At 45.0% G+C, this 16,574-nt stretch overlaps 13 non-coding genes across 13 annotated transcripts; all 13 read right to left on the bottom strand.

Moving 5' to 3' along the window:
• Positions 1-307: 307 nt before the first annotated feature.
• Positions 308-498, bottom strand: LOC141230980 (U2 spliceosomal RNA). Its single transcript, XR_012297397.1, has one exon. It is a non-coding gene; the product is annotated as a U2 spliceosomal RNA (small nuclear RNA).
• Positions 499-1,613: 1,115 nt separating this feature from the next.
• Positions 1,614-1,804, bottom strand: LOC141230979 (U2 spliceosomal RNA). The gene has a single exon (XR_012297396.1). It is a non-coding gene; the product is annotated as a U2 spliceosomal RNA (small nuclear RNA).
• A 1,112-nt stretch (positions 1,805-2,916) lies between these two features.
• LOC141230977 (U2 spliceosomal RNA) lies at positions 2,917-3,107 on the bottom strand. The gene has a single exon (XR_012297395.1). It is a non-coding gene; the product is annotated as a U2 spliceosomal RNA (small nuclear RNA).
• Positions 3,108-4,222: 1,115 nt separating this feature from the next.
• On the bottom strand, positions 4,223-4,413 carry LOC141230976 (U2 spliceosomal RNA). The gene has a single exon (XR_012297394.1). It is a non-coding gene; the product is annotated as a U2 spliceosomal RNA (small nuclear RNA).
• A 1,115-nt stretch (positions 4,414-5,528) lies between these two features.
• On the bottom strand, positions 5,529-5,719 carry LOC141230965 (U2 spliceosomal RNA). The gene has a single exon (XR_012297393.1). It is a non-coding gene; the product is annotated as a U2 spliceosomal RNA (small nuclear RNA).
• A 1,115-nt stretch (positions 5,720-6,834) lies between these two features.
• Positions 6,835-7,025, bottom strand: LOC141231491 (U2 spliceosomal RNA). The gene has a single exon (XR_012297858.1). It is a non-coding gene; the product is annotated as a U2 spliceosomal RNA (small nuclear RNA).
• A 1,115-nt stretch (positions 7,026-8,140) lies between these two features.
• On the bottom strand, positions 8,141-8,331 carry LOC141231480 (U2 spliceosomal RNA). The gene has a single exon (XR_012297857.1). It is a non-coding gene; the product is annotated as a U2 spliceosomal RNA (small nuclear RNA).
• Positions 8,332-9,446: 1,115 nt separating this feature from the next.
• On the bottom strand, positions 9,447-9,637 carry LOC141231468 (U2 spliceosomal RNA). Its single transcript, XR_012297855.1, has one exon. It is a non-coding gene; the product is annotated as a U2 spliceosomal RNA (small nuclear RNA).
• Positions 9,638-10,749: 1,112 nt separating this feature from the next.
• LOC141231456 (U2 spliceosomal RNA) lies at positions 10,750-10,940 on the bottom strand. Its single transcript, XR_012297847.1, has one exon. It is a non-coding gene; the product is annotated as a U2 spliceosomal RNA (small nuclear RNA).
• Positions 10,941-12,054: 1,114 nt separating this feature from the next.
• LOC141231445 (U2 spliceosomal RNA) lies at positions 12,055-12,245 on the bottom strand. The gene has a single exon (XR_012297840.1). It is a non-coding gene; the product is annotated as a U2 spliceosomal RNA (small nuclear RNA).
• A 1,112-nt stretch (positions 12,246-13,357) lies between these two features.
• On the bottom strand, positions 13,358-13,548 carry LOC141231432 (U2 spliceosomal RNA). The gene has a single exon (XR_012297834.1). It is a non-coding gene; the product is annotated as a U2 spliceosomal RNA (small nuclear RNA).
• Positions 13,549-14,663: 1,115 nt separating this feature from the next.
• LOC141231421 (U2 spliceosomal RNA) lies at positions 14,664-14,854 on the bottom strand. Its single transcript, XR_012297824.1, has one exon. It is a non-coding gene; the product is annotated as a U2 spliceosomal RNA (small nuclear RNA).
• A 1,118-nt stretch (positions 14,855-15,972) lies between these two features.
• Positions 15,973-16,163, bottom strand: LOC141231409 (U2 spliceosomal RNA). The gene has a single exon (XR_012297814.1). It is a non-coding gene; the product is annotated as a U2 spliceosomal RNA (small nuclear RNA).
• Between the last annotated feature and the right edge of the window lie 411 nt (positions 16,164-16,574).

Genomic DNA, 16,574 nt, shown 5'->3' with positions numbered 1-16,574 from the left:
CACCACCTGTAGTTATTTAGGTGAAAGCTCCAAAATGCTTGCCTAATATGTCTGTTTATCCAAAAGGAAGTAAAAAGGGAGAGCTAGAAAGATAGCATTGCATCACATTACATGGCAATGCAATGCACAGTTGCTGAAGTTGAACCAAAATGAGCTTGTAATCTGGCTTCTGCAACTTTGAACATGAAAAATCCAATGAGGAGAAGAAAAGCAAAGCCAAAGAGTCCATCCCCAAATCCGACAAACAAGCAAAATGAACAAAAAACATTGAATTCAATTCTTTCTGATTTTAGAAACTGCATTAAAGAAGGGGTGCACCGGTCCTGGAGATACTGCAATACCAGGTCAATGCGTGGAGTGGACAGAGCAAGCTCTTTTTCCATCTCCCTGTTCTAAAAATCCATTTAATATATGGTCCCCAGATAGGGGACGTATCAGATATTAAACTGATAAGAACAGATACTACACTTGATCTTAGCCAAAAGGCCGAGAAGCGATAACCAGAATTGGTTTCAAACTACGGAGCCACCCAAGGATCCTGAAAAGTCCATTTGTGGAGATGAGCTCCTGGACTCCCGTTAAGAAGACATGTTGTCAACCTCTAGATCCCTTACATGCCTGCACTTTTCGGCTTGCTGCTGCTGCAATCCACGCGTTTTAGATCTGCATAACTCCACCTCTTTAAACACAGCACCTTCACCCCCTGCTGTTCCCACCCGCCTCAACACTGTTGGAAGGGAGGAGAACCAATTAAGGCGGGGGGTGGGGTGGAACGAGCAGCTGTCTACCCTTAGCAGGAGGGCTCCTGATTACATACCTCTCCTGCTGCTGCTGCTGCTGGCTGTCCAGCAGCAGACTGAAGGTGGCTGCTGCTGTGCACAGGTATATAAAGGCTCAGAGCCTATTATGACACGCGCAGCCAGCGTTCCATTGCCACATTCCATCTACTGCAGGCAGGATACCTGGCTGGCTGAATGTCGCTGAGAAGCTCACAGAGACCGCCATAAGCAACAGTTTAACAGAATGCCACAGACTAATCAACCAAACTTTTTGGGTTGGGTTCTCTTTTATAGTCTGCAGGCATTAAATGAAAGAAGTCAGCGTTCCAGCAGAAGGAGACAACGTTTCAGAAAAGGCATTGTAGCAAACCAAAAAAGAAATTTTAAGCGCAGCAGAGTAACCAGCGCACATACCTGTTAGCTCAGGTGAGTTTAAAAGGCTGCTGTTGATAACAAGGGCATTTGCTAAATAGATGGTGTGTGTGCAACAATATACTGAAAGGTCAATTATATTGTGCAGCTTATCTCACCACCTGTAGTTATTTAGGTGAAAGCTCCAAAATGCTTGCCTAATATGTCTGTTTATCCAAAAGGAAGTAAAAAGGGAGAGCTAGAAAGATAGCATTGCATCACATTACATGGCAATGCAATGCACAGTTGCTGAAGTTGAACCAAAATGAGCTTGTAATCTGGCTTCTGCAACTTTGAACATGAAAAATCCAATGAGGAGAAGAAAAGCAAAGCCAAAGAGTCCATCCCCAAATCCGACAAACAAGCAAAATGAACAAAAAACATTGAATTCAATTCTTTCTGATTTTAGAAACTGCATTAAAGAAGGGGTGCACCGGTCCTGGAGATACTGCAATACCAGGTCAATGCGTGGAGTGGACAGAGCAAGCTCTTTTTCCATCTCCCTGTTCTAAAAATCCATTTAATATATGGTCCCCAGATAGGGGACGTATCAGATATTAAACTGATAAGAACAGATACTACACTTGATCTTAGCCAAAAGGCCGAGAAGCGATAACCAGAATTGGTTTCAAACTACGGAGCCACCCAAGGATCCTGAAAAGTCCATTTGTGGAGATGAGCTCCTGGACTCCCGTTAAGAGGACATGTTGTCAACCTCTAGATCCCTTACATGCCTGCACTTTTCGGCTTGCTGCTGCAATCCACGCGTTTTAGATCTGCATAACTCCACCTCTTTAAACACAGCACCTTCACCCCCTGCTGTTCCCACCCGCCTCAACACCGTTGGAAGGGAGGAGAACCAATTAAGGCGGGGGGTGGGGTGGAACGAGCAGCTGTCTACCCTTAGCAGGAGGGCTCCTGATTACATACCTCTCCTGCTGCTGCTGCTGCTGGCTGTCCAGCAGCAGACTGAAGGTGGCTGCTGCTGTGCACAGGTATATAAAGGCTCAGAGCCTATTATGACACGCGCAGCCAGCGTTCCATTGCCACATTCCATCTACTGCAGGCAGGATACCTGGCTGGCTGAATGTCGCTGAGAAGCTCACAGAGACCGCCATAAGCAACAGTTTAACAGAATGCCACAGACTAATCAACCAAACTTTTTGGGTTGGGTTCTCTTTTATAGTCTGCAGGCATTAAATGAAAGAAGTCAGTGTTCCAGCAGAAGGAGACAACGTTTCAGAAAAGGCATTGTAGCAAACCAAAAAAGAAATTTTAAGCGCAGCAGAGTAACCAGCGCACATACCTGTTAGCTCAGGTGAGTTTAAAAGGCTGCTGTTGATAACAAGGGCATTTGCTAAATAGATGGTGTGTGTGCAACAATATACTGAAAGGTCAATTATATTGTGCAGCTTATCTCACCACCTGTAGTTATTTAGGTGAAAGCTCCAAAATGCTTGCCTAATATGTCTGTTTATCCAAAAGGAAGTAAAAAGGGAGAGCTAGAAAGATAGCATTGCATCACATTACATGGCAATGCAATGCACAGTTGCTGAAGTTGAACCAAAATGAGCTTGTAATCTGGCTTCTGCAACTTTGAACATGAAAAATCCAATGAGGAGAAGAAAAGCAAAGCCAAAGAGTCCATCCCCAAATCCGACAAACAAGCAAAATGAACAAAAAACATTGAATTCAATTCTTTCTGATTTTAGAAACTGCATTAAAGAAGGGGTGCACCGGTCCTGGAGATACTGCAATACCAGGTCAATGCGTGGAGTGGACAGAGCAAGCTCTTTTTCCATCTCCCTGTTCTAAAAATCCATTTAATATATGGTCCCCAGATAGGGGACGTATCAGATATTAAACTGATAAGAACAGATACTACACTTGATCTTAGCCAAAAGGCCGAGAAGCGATAACCAGAATTGGTTTCAAACTACGGAGCCACCCAAGGATCCTGAAAAGTCCATTTGTGGAGATGAGCTCCTGGACTCCCGTTAAGAAGACATGTTGTCAACCTCTAGATCCCTTACATGCCTGCACTTTTCGGCTTGCTGCTGCTGCAATCCACGCGTTTTAGATCTGCATAACTCCACCTCTTTAAACACAGCACCTTCACCCCCTGCTGTTCCCACCCGCCTCAACACCGTTGGAAGGGAGGAGAACCAATTAAGGCGGGGGGTGGGGTGGAACGAGCAGCTGTCTACCCTTAGCAGGAGGGCTCCTGATTACATACCTCTCCTGCTGCTGCTGCTGCTGGCTGTCCAGCAGCAAACTGAAGGTGGCTGCTGCTGTGCACAGGTATATAAAGGCTCAGAGCCTATTATGACACGCGCAGCCAGCGTTCCATTGCCACATTCCATCTACTGCAGGCAGGATACCTGGCTGGCTGAATGTCGCTGAGAAGCTCACAGAGACCGCCATAAGCAACAGTTTAACAGAATGCCACAGACTAATCAACCAAACTTTTTGGGTTGGGTTCTCTTTTATAGTCTGCAGGCATTAAATGAAAGAAGTCAGTGTTCCAGCAGAAGGAGACAACGTTTCAGAAAAGGCATTGTAGCAAACCAAAAAAGAAATTTTAAGCGCAGCAGAGTAACCAGCGCACATACCTGTTAGCTCAGGTGAGTTTAAAAGGCTGCTGTTGATAACAAGGGCATTTGCTAAATAGATGGTGTGTGTGCAACAATATACTGAAAGGTCAATTATATTGTGCAGCTTATCTCACCACCTGTAGTTATTTAGGTGAAAGCTCCAAAATGCTTGCCTAATATGTCTGTTTATCCAAAAGGAAGTAAAAAGGGAGAGCTAGAAAGATAGCATTGCATCACATTACATGGCAATGCAATGCACAGTTGCTGAAGTTGAACCAAAATGAGCTTGTAATCTGGCTTCTGCAACTTTGAACATGAAAAATCCAATGAGGAGAAGAAAAGCAAAGCCAAAGAGTCCATCCCCAAATCCGACAAACAAGCAAAATGAACAAAAAACATTGAATTCAATTCTTTCTGATTTTAGAAACTGCATTAAAGAAGGGGTGCACCGGTCCTGGAGATACTGCAATACCAGGTCAATGCGTGGAGTGGACAGAGCAAGCTCTTTTTCCATCTCCCTGTTCTAAAAATCCATTTAATATATGGTCCCCAGATAGGGGACGTATCAGATATTAAACTGATAAGAACAGATACTACACTTGATCTTAGCCAAAAGGCCGAGAAGCGATAACCAGAATTGGTTTCAAACTACGGAGCCACCCAAGGATCCTGAAAAGTCCATTTGTGGAGATGAGCTCCTGGACTCCCGTTAAGAAGACATGTTGTCAACCTCTAGATCCCTTACATGCCTGCACTTTTCGGCTTGCTGCTGCTGCAATCCACGCGTTTTAGATCTGCATAACTCCACCTCTTTAAACACAGCACCTTCACCCCCTGCTGTTCCCACCCGCCTCAACACCGTTGGAAGGGAGGAGAACCAATTAAGGCGGGGGGTGGGGTGGAACGAGCAGCTGTCTACCCTTAGCAGGAGGGCTCCTGATTACATACCTCTCCTGCTGCTGCTGCTGCTGGCTGTCCAGCAGCAGACTGAAGGTGGCTGCTGCTGTGCACAGGTATATAAAGGCTCAGAGCCTATTATGACACGCGCAGCCAGCGTTCCATTGCCACATTCCATCTACTGCAGGCAGGATACCTGGCTGGCTGAATGTCGCTGAGAAGCTCACAGAGACCGCCATAAGCAACAGTTTAACAGAATGCCACAGACTAATCAACCAAACTTTTTGGGTTGGGTTCTCTTTTATAGTCTGCAGGCATTAAATGAAAGAAGTCAGTGTTCCAGCAGAAGGAGACAACGTTTCAGAAAAGGCATTGTAGCAAACCAAAAAAGAAATTTTAAGCGCAGCAGAGTAACCAGCGCACATACCTGTTAGCTCAGGTGAGTTTAAAAGGCTGCTGTTGATAACAAGGGCATTTGCTAAATAGATGGTGTGTGTGCAACAATATACTGAAAGGTCAATTATATTGTGCAGCTTATCTCACCACCTGTAGTTATTTAGGTGAAAGCTCCAAAATGCTTGCCTAATATGTCTGTTTATCCAAAAGGAAGTAAAAAGGGAGAGCTAGAAACATAGCATTGCATCACATTACATGGCAATGCAATGCACAGTTGCTGAAGTTGAACCAAAATGAGCTTGTAATCTGGCTTCTGCAACTTTGAACATGAAAAATCCAATGAGGAGAAGAAAAGCAAACCCAAAGAGTCCATCCCCAAATCCGACAAACAAGCAAAATGAACAAAAAACATTGAATTCAATTCTTTCTGATTTTAGAAACTGCATTAAAGAAGGGGTGCACCGGTCCTGGAGATACTGCAATACCAGGTCAATGCGTGGAGTGGACAGAGCAAGCTCTTTTTCCATCTCCCTGTTCTAAAAATCCATTTAATATATGGTCCCCAGATAGGGGACGTATCAGATATTAAACTGATAAGAACAGATACTACACTTGATCTTAGCCAAAAGGCCGAGAAGCGATAACCAGAATTGGTTTCAAACTACGGAGCCACCCAAGGATCCTGAAAAGTCCATTTGTGGAGATGAGCTCCAGGACTCCCGTTAAGAAGACATGTTGTCAACCTCTAGATCCCTTACATGCCTGCACTTTTCGGCTTGCTGCTGCTGCAATCCACGCGTTTTAGATCTGCATAACTCCACCTCTTTAAACACAGCACCTTCACCCCCTGCTGTTCCCACCCGCCTCAACACCGTTGGAAGGGAGGAGAACCAATTAAGGCGGGTGGTGGGGTGGATCGAGCAGCTGTCTACCCTTAGCAGGAGGGCTCCTGATTACATACCTCTCCTGCTGCTGCTGCTGCTGGCTGTCCAGCAGCAGACTGAAGGTGGCTGCTGCTGTGCACAGGTATATAAAGGCTCAGAGCCTATTATGACACGCGCAGCCAGCGTTCCAATACCACATTCCATCTACTGCAGGCAGGATACCTGGCTGGCTGAATGTCGCTGAGAAGCTCACACAGACCGCCATAAGCAACAGTTTAACAGAATGCCACAGACTAATCAACCAAACTTTTTGGGTTGGGTTCTCTTTTATAGTCTGCAGGCATTAAATGAAAGAAGTCAGTGTTCCAGCAGAAGGAGACAACGTTTCAGAAAAGGCATTGTAGCAAACCAAAAAAGAAATTTTAAGCGCAGCAGAGTAACCAGCGCACATACCTGTTAGCTCAGGTGAGTTTAAAAGGCTGCTGTTGATAACAAGGGCATTTGCTAAATAGATGGTGTGTGTGCAACAATATACTGAAAGGTCAATTATATTGTGCAGCTTATCTCACCACCTGTAGTTATTTAGGTGAAAGCTCCAAAATGCTTGCCTAATATGTCTGTTTATCCAAAAGGAAGTAAAAAGGGAGAGCTAGAAAGATAGCATTGCATCACATTACATGGCAATGCAATGCACAGTTGCTGAAGTTGAACCAAAATGAGCTTGTAATCTGGCTTCTGCAACTTTGAACATGAGAAATCCAATGAGGAGAAGAAAAGCAAAGCCAAAGAGTCCATCCCCAAATCCGACAAACAAGCAAAATGAACAAAAAACATTGAATTCAATTCTTTCTGATTTTAGAAACTGCATTAAAGAAGGGGTGCACCGGTCCTGGAGATACTGCAATACCAGGTCAATGCGTGGAGTGGACAGAGCAAGCTCTTTTTCCATCTCCCTGTTCTAAAAATCCATTTAATATATGGTCCCCAGATAGGGGACGTATCAGATATTAAACTGATAAGAACAGATACTACACTTGATCTTAGCCAAAAGGCCGAGAAGCGATAACCAGAATTGGTTTCAAACTACGGAGCCACCCAAGGATCCTGAAAAGTCCATTTGTGGAGATGAGCTCCTGGACTCCCGTTAAGAAGACATGTTGTCAACCTCTAGATCCCTTACATGCCTGCACTTTTCGGCTTGCTGCTGCTGCAATCCACGCGTTTTAGATCTGCATAACTCCACCTCTTTAAACACAGCACCTTCACCCCCTGCTGTTCCCACCCGCCTCAACACCGTTGGAAGGGAGGAGAACCAATTAAGGCGGGGGGTGGGGTGGAACGAGCAGCTGTCTACCCTTAGCAGGAGGGCTCCTGATTACATACCTCTCCTGCTGCTGCTGCTGCTGGCTGTCCAGCAGCAGACTGAAGGTGGCTGCTGCTGTGCACAGGTATATAAAGGCTCAGAGCCTATTATGACACGCGCAGCCAGCGTTCCATTGCCACATTCCATCTACTGCAGGCAGGATACCTGGCTGGCTGAATGTCGCTGAGAAGCTCACAGAGACCGCCATAAGCAACAGTTTAACAGAATGCCACAGACTAATCAACCAAACTTTTTGGGTTGGGTTCTCTTTTATAGTCTGCAGGCATTAAATGAAAGAAGTCAGTGTTCCAGCAGAAGGAGACAACGTTTCAGAAAAGGCATTGTAGCAAACCAAAAAAGAAATTTTAAGCGCAGCAGAGTAACCAGCGCACATACCTGTTAGCTCAGGTGAGTTTAAAAGGCTGCTGTTGATAACAAGGGCATTTGCTAAATAGATGGTGTGTGTGCAACAATATACTGAAAGGTCAATTATATTGTGCAGCTTATCTCACCACCTGTAGTTATTTAGGTGAAAGCTCCAAAATGCTTGCCTAATATGTCTGTTTATCCAAAAGGAAGTAAAAAGGGAGAGCTAGAAAGATAGCATTGCATCACATTACATGGCAATGCAATGCACAGTTGCTGAAGTTGAACCAAAATGAGCTTGTAATCTGGCTTCTGCAACTTTGAACATGAAAAATCCAATGAGGAGAAGAAAAGCAAAGCCAAAGAGTCCATCCCCAAATCCGACAAACAAGCAAAATGAACAAAAAACATTGAATTCAATTCTTTCTGATTTTAGAAACTGCATTAAAGAAGGGGTGCACCGGTCCTGGAGATACTGCAATACCAGGTCAATGCGTGGAGTGGACAGAGCAAGCTCTTTTTCCATCTCCCTGTTCTAAAAATCCATTTAATATATGGTCCCCAGATAGGGGACGTATCAGATATTAAACTGATAAGAACAGATACTACACTTGATCTTAGCCAAAAGGCCGAGAAGCGATAACCAGAATTGGTTTCAAACTACGGAGCCACCCAAGGATCCTGAAAAGTCCATTTGTGGAGATGAGCTCCTGGACTCCCGTTAAGAAGACATGTTGTCAACCTCTAGATCCCTTACATGCCTGCACTTTTCGGCTTGCTGCTGCTGCAATCCACGCGTTTTAGATCTGCATAACTCCACCTCTTTAAACACAGCACCTTCACCCCCTGCTGTTCCCACCCGCCTCAACACCGTTGGAAGGGAGGAGAACCAATTAAGGCGGGGGGTGGGGTGGAACGAGCAGCTGTCTACCCTTAGCAGGAGGGCTCCTGATTACATACCTCTCCTGCTGCTGCTGCTGCTGGCTGTCCAGCAGCAGACTGAAGGTGGCTGCTGCTGTGCACAGGTATATAAAGGCTCAGAGCCTATTATGACACGCGCAGCCAGCGTTCCATTGCCACATTCCATCTACTGCAGGCAGGATACCTGGCTGGCTGAATGTCGCTGAGAAGCTCACAGAGACCGACATAAGCAACAGTTTAACAGAATGCCACAGACTAATCAACCAAACTTTTTGGGTTGGGTTCTCTTTTATAGTCTGCAGGCATTAAATGAAAGAAGTCAGTGTTCCAGCAGAAGGAGACAACGTTTCAGAAAAGGCATTGTAGCAAACCAAAAAAGAAATTTTAAGCGCAGCAGAGTAACCAGCGCACATACCTGTTAGCTCAGGTGAGTTTAAAAGGCTGCTGTTGATAACAAGGGCATTTGCTAAATAGATGGTGTGTGTGCAACAATATACTGAAAGGTCAATTATATTGTGCAGCTTATCTCACCACCTGTAGTTATTTAGGTGAAAGCTCCAAAATGCTTGCCTAATATGTCTGTTTATCCAAAAGGAAGTAAAAAGGGAGAGCTAGAAAGATAGCATTGCATCACATTACATGGCAATGCAATGCACAGTTGCGGAGGTTGAACCAAAATGAGCTTGTAATCTGGCTTCTGCAACTTTGAACATGAAAAATCCAATGAGGAGAAGAAAAGCAAAGCCAAAGAGTCCATCCCCAAATCCGACAAACAAGCAAAATGAACAAAAAACATTGAATTCAATTCTTTCTGATTTTAGAAACTGCATTAAAGAAGGGGTGCACCGGTCCTGGAGATACTGCAATACCAGGTCAATGCGTGGAGTGGACAGAGCAAGCTCTTTTTCCATCTCCCTGTTCTAAAAATCCATTTAATATATGGTCCCCAGATAGGGGACGTATCAGATATTAAACTGATAAGAACAGATACTACACTTGATCTTAGCCAAAAGGCCGAGAAGCGATAACCAGAATTGGTTTCAAACTACGGAGCCACCCAAGGATCCTGAAAAGTCCATTTGTGGAGATGAGCTCCTGGACTCCCGTTAAGAAGACATGTTGTCAACCTCTAGATCCCTTACATGCCTGCACTTTTCGGCTTGCTGCTGCTGCAATCCACGCGTTTTAGATCTGCATAACTCCACCTCTTTAAACACAGCACCTTCACCCCCTGCTGTTCCCACCCGCCTCAACACCGTTGGAAGGGAGGAGAACCAATTAAGGCGGGGGGTGGGGTGGAACGAGCAGCTGTCTACCCTTAGCAGGAGGGCTCCTGATTACATACCTCTCCTGCTGCTGCTGCTGGCTGTCCAGCAGCAGACTGAAGGTGGCTGCTGCTGTGCACAGGTATATAAAGGCTCAGAGCCTATTATGACACGCGCAGCCAGCGTTCCATTGCCACATTCCATCTACTGCAGGCAGGATACCTGGCTGTCTGAATGTCGCTGAGAAGCTCACAGAGACCGCCATAAGCAACAGTTTAACAGAATGCCACAGACTAATCAACCAAACTTTTTGGGTTGGGTTCTCTTTTATAGTCTGCAGGCATTAAATGAAAGAAGTCAGTGTTCCAGCAGAAGGAGACAACGTTTCAGAAAAGGCATTGTAGCAAACCAAAAAAGAAATTTTAAGCGCAGCAGAGTAACCAGCGCACATACCTGTTAGCTCAGGTGAGTTTAAAAGGCTGCTGTTGATAACAAGGGCATTTGCTAAATAGATGGTGTGTGTGCAACAATATACTGAAAGGTCAATTATATTGTGCAGCTTATCTCACCACCTGTAGTTATTTAGGTGAAAGCTCCAAAATGCTTGCCTAATATGTCTGTTTATCCAAAAGGAAGTAAAAAGGGAGAGCTAGAAAGATAGCATTGCATCACATTACATGGCAATGCAATGCACAGTTGCTGAAGTTGAACCAAAATGAGCTTGTAATCTGGCTTCTGCAACTTTGAACATGAAAAATCCAATGAGGAGAAGAAAAGCAAAGCCAAAGAGTCCATCCCCAAATCCGACAAACAAGCAAAATGAACAAAAAACATTGAATTCAATTCTTTCTGATTTTAGAAACTGCATTAAAGAAGGGGTGCACCGGTCCTGGAGATACTGCAATACCAGGTCAATGCGTGGAGTGGACAGAGCAAGCTCTTTTTCCATCTCCCTGTTCTAAAAATCCATTTAATATATGGTCCCCAGATAGGGGACGTATCAGATATTAAACTGATAAGAACAGATACTACACTTGATCTTAGCCAAAAGGCCGAGAAGCGATAACCAGAATTGGTTTCAAACTACGGAGCCACCCAAGGATCCTGAAAAGTCCATTTGTGGAGATGAGCTCCTGGACTCCCGTTAAGAAGACATGTTGTCAACCTCTAGATCCCTTACATGCCTGCACTTTTCGGCTTGCTGCTGCTGCAATCCACGCGTTTTAGATCTGCATAACTCCACCTCTTTAAACACAGCACCTTCACCCCCTGCTGTTCCCACCCGCCTCAACACCGTTGGAAGGGAGGAGAACCAATTAAGGCGGGGGTGGGGTGGAACGAGCAGCTGTCTACCCTTAGCAGGAGGGCTCCTGATTACATACCTCTCCTGCTGCTGCTGCTGCTGGCTGTCCAGCAGCAGACTGAAGGTGGCTGCTGCTGTGCACAGGTATATAAAGGCTCAGAGCCTATTATGACACGCGCAGCCAGCGTTCCATTGCCACATTCCATCTACTGCAGGCAGGATACCTGGCTGGCTGAATGTCGCTGAGAAGCTCACAGAGACCGACATAAGCAACAGTTTAACAGAATGCCACAGACTAATCAACCAAACTTTTTGGGTTGGGTTCTCTTTTATAGTCTGCAGGCATTAAATGAAAGAAGTCAGTGTTCCAGCAGAAGGAGACAACGTTTCAGAAAAGGCATTGTAGCAAACCAAAAAAGAAATTTTAAGCGCAGCAGAGTAACCAGCGCACATACCTGTTAGCTCAGGTGAGTTTAAAAGGCTGCTGTTGATAACAAGGGCATTTGCTAAATAGATGGTGTGTGTGCAACAATATACTGAAAGGTCAATTATATTGTGCAGCTTATCTCACCACCTGTAGTTATTTAGGTGAAAGCTCCAAAATGCTTGCCTAATATGTCTGTTTATCCAAAAGGAAGTAAAAAGGGAGAGCTAGAAAGATAGCATTGCATCACATTACATGGCAATGCAATGCACAGTTGCGGAGGTTGAACCAAAATGAGCTTGTAATCTGGCTTCTGCAACTTTGAACATGAAAAATCCAATGAGGAGAAGAAAAGCAAAGCCAAAGAGTCCATCCCCAAATCCGACAAACAAGCAAAATGAACAAAAAACATTGAATTCAATTCTTTCTGATTTTAGAAACTGCATTAAAGAAGGGGTGCACCGGTCCTGGAGATACTGCAATACCAGGTCAATGCGTGGAGTGGACAGAGCAAGCTCTTTTTCCATCTCCCTGTTCTAAAAATCCATTTAATATATGGTCCCCAGATAGGGGACGTATCAGATATTAAACTGATAAGAACAGATACTACACTTGATCTTAGCCAAAAGGCCGAGAAGCGATAACCAGAATTGGTTTCAAACTACGGAGCCACCCAAGGATCCTGAAAAGTCCATTTGTGGAGATGAGCTCCTGGACTCCCGTTAAGAAGACATGTTGTCAACCTCTAGATCCCTTACATGCCTGCACTTTTCGGCTTGCTGCTGCTGCAATCCACGCATTTTAGATCTGCATAACTCCACCTCTTTAAACACAGCACCTTCACCCCCTGCTGTTCCCACCCGCCTCAACACCGTTGGAAGGGAGGAGAACCAATTAAGGCGGGGGGTGGGGTGGAACGAGCAGCTGTCTACCCTTAGCAGGAGGGCTCCTGATTACATACCTCTCCTGCTGCTGCTGCTGGCTGTCCAGCAGCAGACTGAAGGTGGCTGCTGCTGTGCACAGGTATATAAAGGCTCAGAGCCTATTATGACACGCGCAGCCAGCGTTCCATTGCCACATTCCATCTACTGCAGGCAGGATACCTGGCTGTCTGAATGTCGCTGAGAAGCTCACAGAGACCGCCATAAGCAACAGTTTAACAGAATGCCACAGACTAATCAACCAAACTTTTTGGGTTGGGTTCTCTTTTATAGTCTGCAGGCATTAAATGAAAGAAGTCAGTGTTCCAGCAGAAGGAGACAACGTTTCAGAAAAGGCATTGTAGCAAACCAAAAAAGAAATTTTAAGCGCAGCAGAGTAACCAGCGCACATACCTGTTAGCTCAGGTGAGTTTAAAAGGCTGCTGTTGATAACAAGGGCATTTGCTAAATAGATGGTGTGTGTGCAACAATATACTGAAAGGTCAATTATATTGTGCAGCTTATCTCACCACCTGTAGTTATTTAGGTGAAAGCTCCAAAATGCTTGCCTAATATGTCTGTTTATCCAAAAGGAAGTAAAAAGGGAGAGCTAGAAAGATAGCATTGCATCACATTACATGGCAATGCAATGCACAGTTGCTGAAGTTGAACCAAAATGAGCTTGTAATCTGGCTTCTGCAACTTTGAACATGAAAAATCCAATGAGGAGAAGAAAAGCAAAGCCAAAGAGTCCATCCCCAAATCCGACAAACAAGCAAAATGAACAAAAAACATTGAATTCAATTCTTTCTGATTTTAGAAACTGCATTAAAGAAGGGGTGCACCGGTCCTGGAGATACTGCAATACCAGGTCAATGCGTGGAGTGGACAGAGCAAGCTCTTTTTCCATCTCCCTGTTCTAAAAATCCATTTAATATATGGTCCCCAGATAGGGGACGTATCAGATATTAAACTGATAAGAACAGATACTACACTTGATCTTAGCCAAAAGGCCGAGAAGCGATAACCAGAATTGGTTTCAAACTACGGAGCCACCCAAGGATCCTGAAAAGTCCATTTGTGGAGATGAGCTCCTGGACTCCCGTTAAGAAGACATGTTGTCAACCTCTAGATCCCTTACATGCCTGCACTTTTCGGCTTGCTGCTGCTGCAATCCACGCGTTTTAGATCTGCATAACTCCACCTCTTTAAACACAGCACCTTCACCCCCTGCTGTTCCCACCCGCCTCAACACCGTTGGAAGGGAGGAGAACCAATTAAGGCGGGGGGTGGGGTGGAACGAGCAGCTGTCTACCCTTAGCAGGAGGGCTCCTGATTACATACCTCTCCTGCTGCTGCTGCTGCTGGCTGTCCAGCAGCAAACTGAAGGTGGCTGCTGCTGTGCACAGGTATATAAAGGCTCAGAGCCTATTATGACACGCGCAGCCAGCGTTCCATTGCCACATTCCATCTACTGCAGGCAGGATACCTGGCTGGCTGAATGTCGCTGAGAAGCTCACAGAGACCGCCATAAGCAACAGTTTAACAGAATGCCACAGACTAATCAACCAAACTTTTTGGGTTGGGTTCTCTTTTATAGTCTGCAGGCATTAAATGAAAGAAGTCAGTGTTCCAGCAGAAGGAGACAACGTTTCAGAAAAGGCATTGTAGCAAACCAAAAAAGAAATTTTAAGCGCAGCAGAGTAACCAGCGCACATACCTGTTAGCTCAGGTGAGTTTAAAAGGCTGCTGTTGATAACAAGGGCATTTGCTAAATAGATGGTGTGTGTGCAACAATATACTGAAAGGTCAATTATATTGTGCAGCTTATCTCACCACCTGTAGTTATTTAGGTGAAAGCTCCAAAATGCTTGCCTAATATGTCTGTTTATCCAAAAGGAAGTAAAAAGGGAGAGCTAGAAAGATAGCATTGCATCACATTACATGGCAATGCAATGCACAGTTGCTGAAGTTGAACCAAAATGAGCTTGTAATCTGGCTTCTGCAACTTTGAACATGAAAAATCCAATGAGGAGAAGAAAAGCAAAGCCAAAGAGTCCATCCCCAAATCCGACAAACAAGCAAAATGAACAAAAAACATTGAATTCAATTCTTTCTGATTTTAGAAACTGCATTAAAGAAGGGGTGCACCGGTCCTGGAGATACTGCAATACCAGGTCAATGCGTGGAGTGGACAGAGCAAGCTCTTTTTCCATCTCCCTGTTCTAAAAATCCATTTAATATATGGTCCCCAGATAGGGGACGTATCAGATATTAAACTGATAAGAACAGATACTACACTTGATCTTAGCCAAAAGGCCGAGAAGCGATAACCAGAATTGGTTTCAAACTACGGAGCCACCCAAGGATCCTGAAAAGTCCATTTGTGGAGATGAGCTCCTGGACTCCCGTTAAGAAGACATGTTGTCAACCTCTAGATCCCTTACATGCCTGCACTTTTCGGCTTGCTGCTGCTGCAATCCACGCGTTTTAGATCTGCATAACTCCACCTCTTTAAACACAGCACCTTCACCCCCTGCTGTTCCCACCCGCCTCAACACCGTTGGAAGGGAGGAGAACCAATTAAGGCGGGGGGTGGGGTGGAACGAGCAGCTGTCTACCCTTAGCAGGAGGGCTCCTGATTACATACCTCTCCTGCTGCTGCTGCTGCTGCTGGCTGTCCAGCAGCAGACTGAAGGTGGCTGCTGCTGTGCACAGGTATATAAAGGCTCAGAGCCTATTATGACACGCGCAGCCAGCGTTCCATTGCCACATTCCATCTACTGCAGGCAGGATACCTGGCTGGCTGAATGTCGCTGAGAAGCTCACAGAGACCGCCATAAGCAACAGTTTAACAGAATGCCACAGACTAATCAACCAAACTTTTTGGGTTGGGTTCTCTTTTATAGTCTGCAGGCATTAAATGAAAGAAGTCAGTGTTCCAGCAGAAGGAGACAACGTTTCAGAAAAGGCATTGTAGCAAACCAAAAAAGAAATTTTAAGCGCAGCAGAGTAACCAGCGCACATACCTGTTAGCTCAGGTGAGTTTAAAAGGCTGCTGTTGATAACAAGGGCATTTGCTAAATAGATGGTGTGTGTGCAACAATATACTGAAAGGTCAATTATATTGTGCAGCTTATCTCACCACCTGTAGTTATTTAGGTGAAAGCTCCAAAATGCTTGCCTAATATGTCTGTTTATCCAAAAGGAAGTAAAAAGGGAGAGCTAGAAAGATAGCATTGCATCACATTACATGGCAATGCAATGCACAGTTGCGGAGGTTGAACCAAAATGAGCTTGTAATCTGGCTTCTGCAACTTTGAACATGAAAAATCCAATGAGGAGAAGAAAAGCAAAGCCAAAGAGTCCATCCCCAAATCCGACAAACAAGCAAAATGAACAAAAAACATTGAATTCAATTCTTTCTGATTTTAGAAACTGCATTAAAGAAGGGGTGCACCGGTCCTGGAGATACTGCAATACCAGGTCAATGCGTGGAGTGGACAGAGCAAGCTCTTTTTCCATCTCCCTGTTCTAAAAATCCATTTAATATATGGTCCCCAGATAGGGGACGTATCAGATATTAAACTGATAAGAACAGATACTACACTTGATCTTAGCCAAAAGGCCGAGAAGCGATAACCAGAATTGGTTTCAAACTACGGAGCCACCCAAGGATCCTGAAAAGTCCATTTGTGGAGATGAGCTCCTGGACTCCCGTTAAGAAGACATGTTGTCAACCTCTAGATCCCTTACATGCCTGCACTTTTCGGCTTGCTGCTGCTGCAATCCACGCGTTTTAGATCTGCATAACTCCACCTCTTTAAACACAGCACCTTCACCCCCTGCTGTTCCCACCCGCCTCAACACCGTTGGAAGGGAGGAGAACCAATTAAGGCGGGGGGTGGGGTGGAACGAGCAGCTGTCTACCCTTAGCAGGAGGGCTCCTGATTACATACCTCTCCTGCTGCTGCTGCTGGCTGTCCAGCAGCAGACTGAAGGTGGCTGCTGCTGTGCACAGGTATATAAAGGCTCAGAGCCTATTATGACA

Source organism: Phyllobates terribilis, unplaced genomic scaffold (assembly GCF_046119375.1).
Source record: "Phyllobates terribilis strain yellow unplaced genomic scaffold, ASM4611937v1 Scaffold_505__1_contigs__length_1300667, whole genome shotgun sequence".
In the NCBI taxonomy this organism is placed as follows: domain Eukaryota; kingdom Metazoa; phylum Chordata; class Amphibia; order Anura; family Dendrobatidae; genus Phyllobates; species Phyllobates terribilis.
The sequence above is the reverse complement of the archived record's forward strand: the minus strand, read 5'-3'. Positions and strand labels throughout refer to the sequence as shown.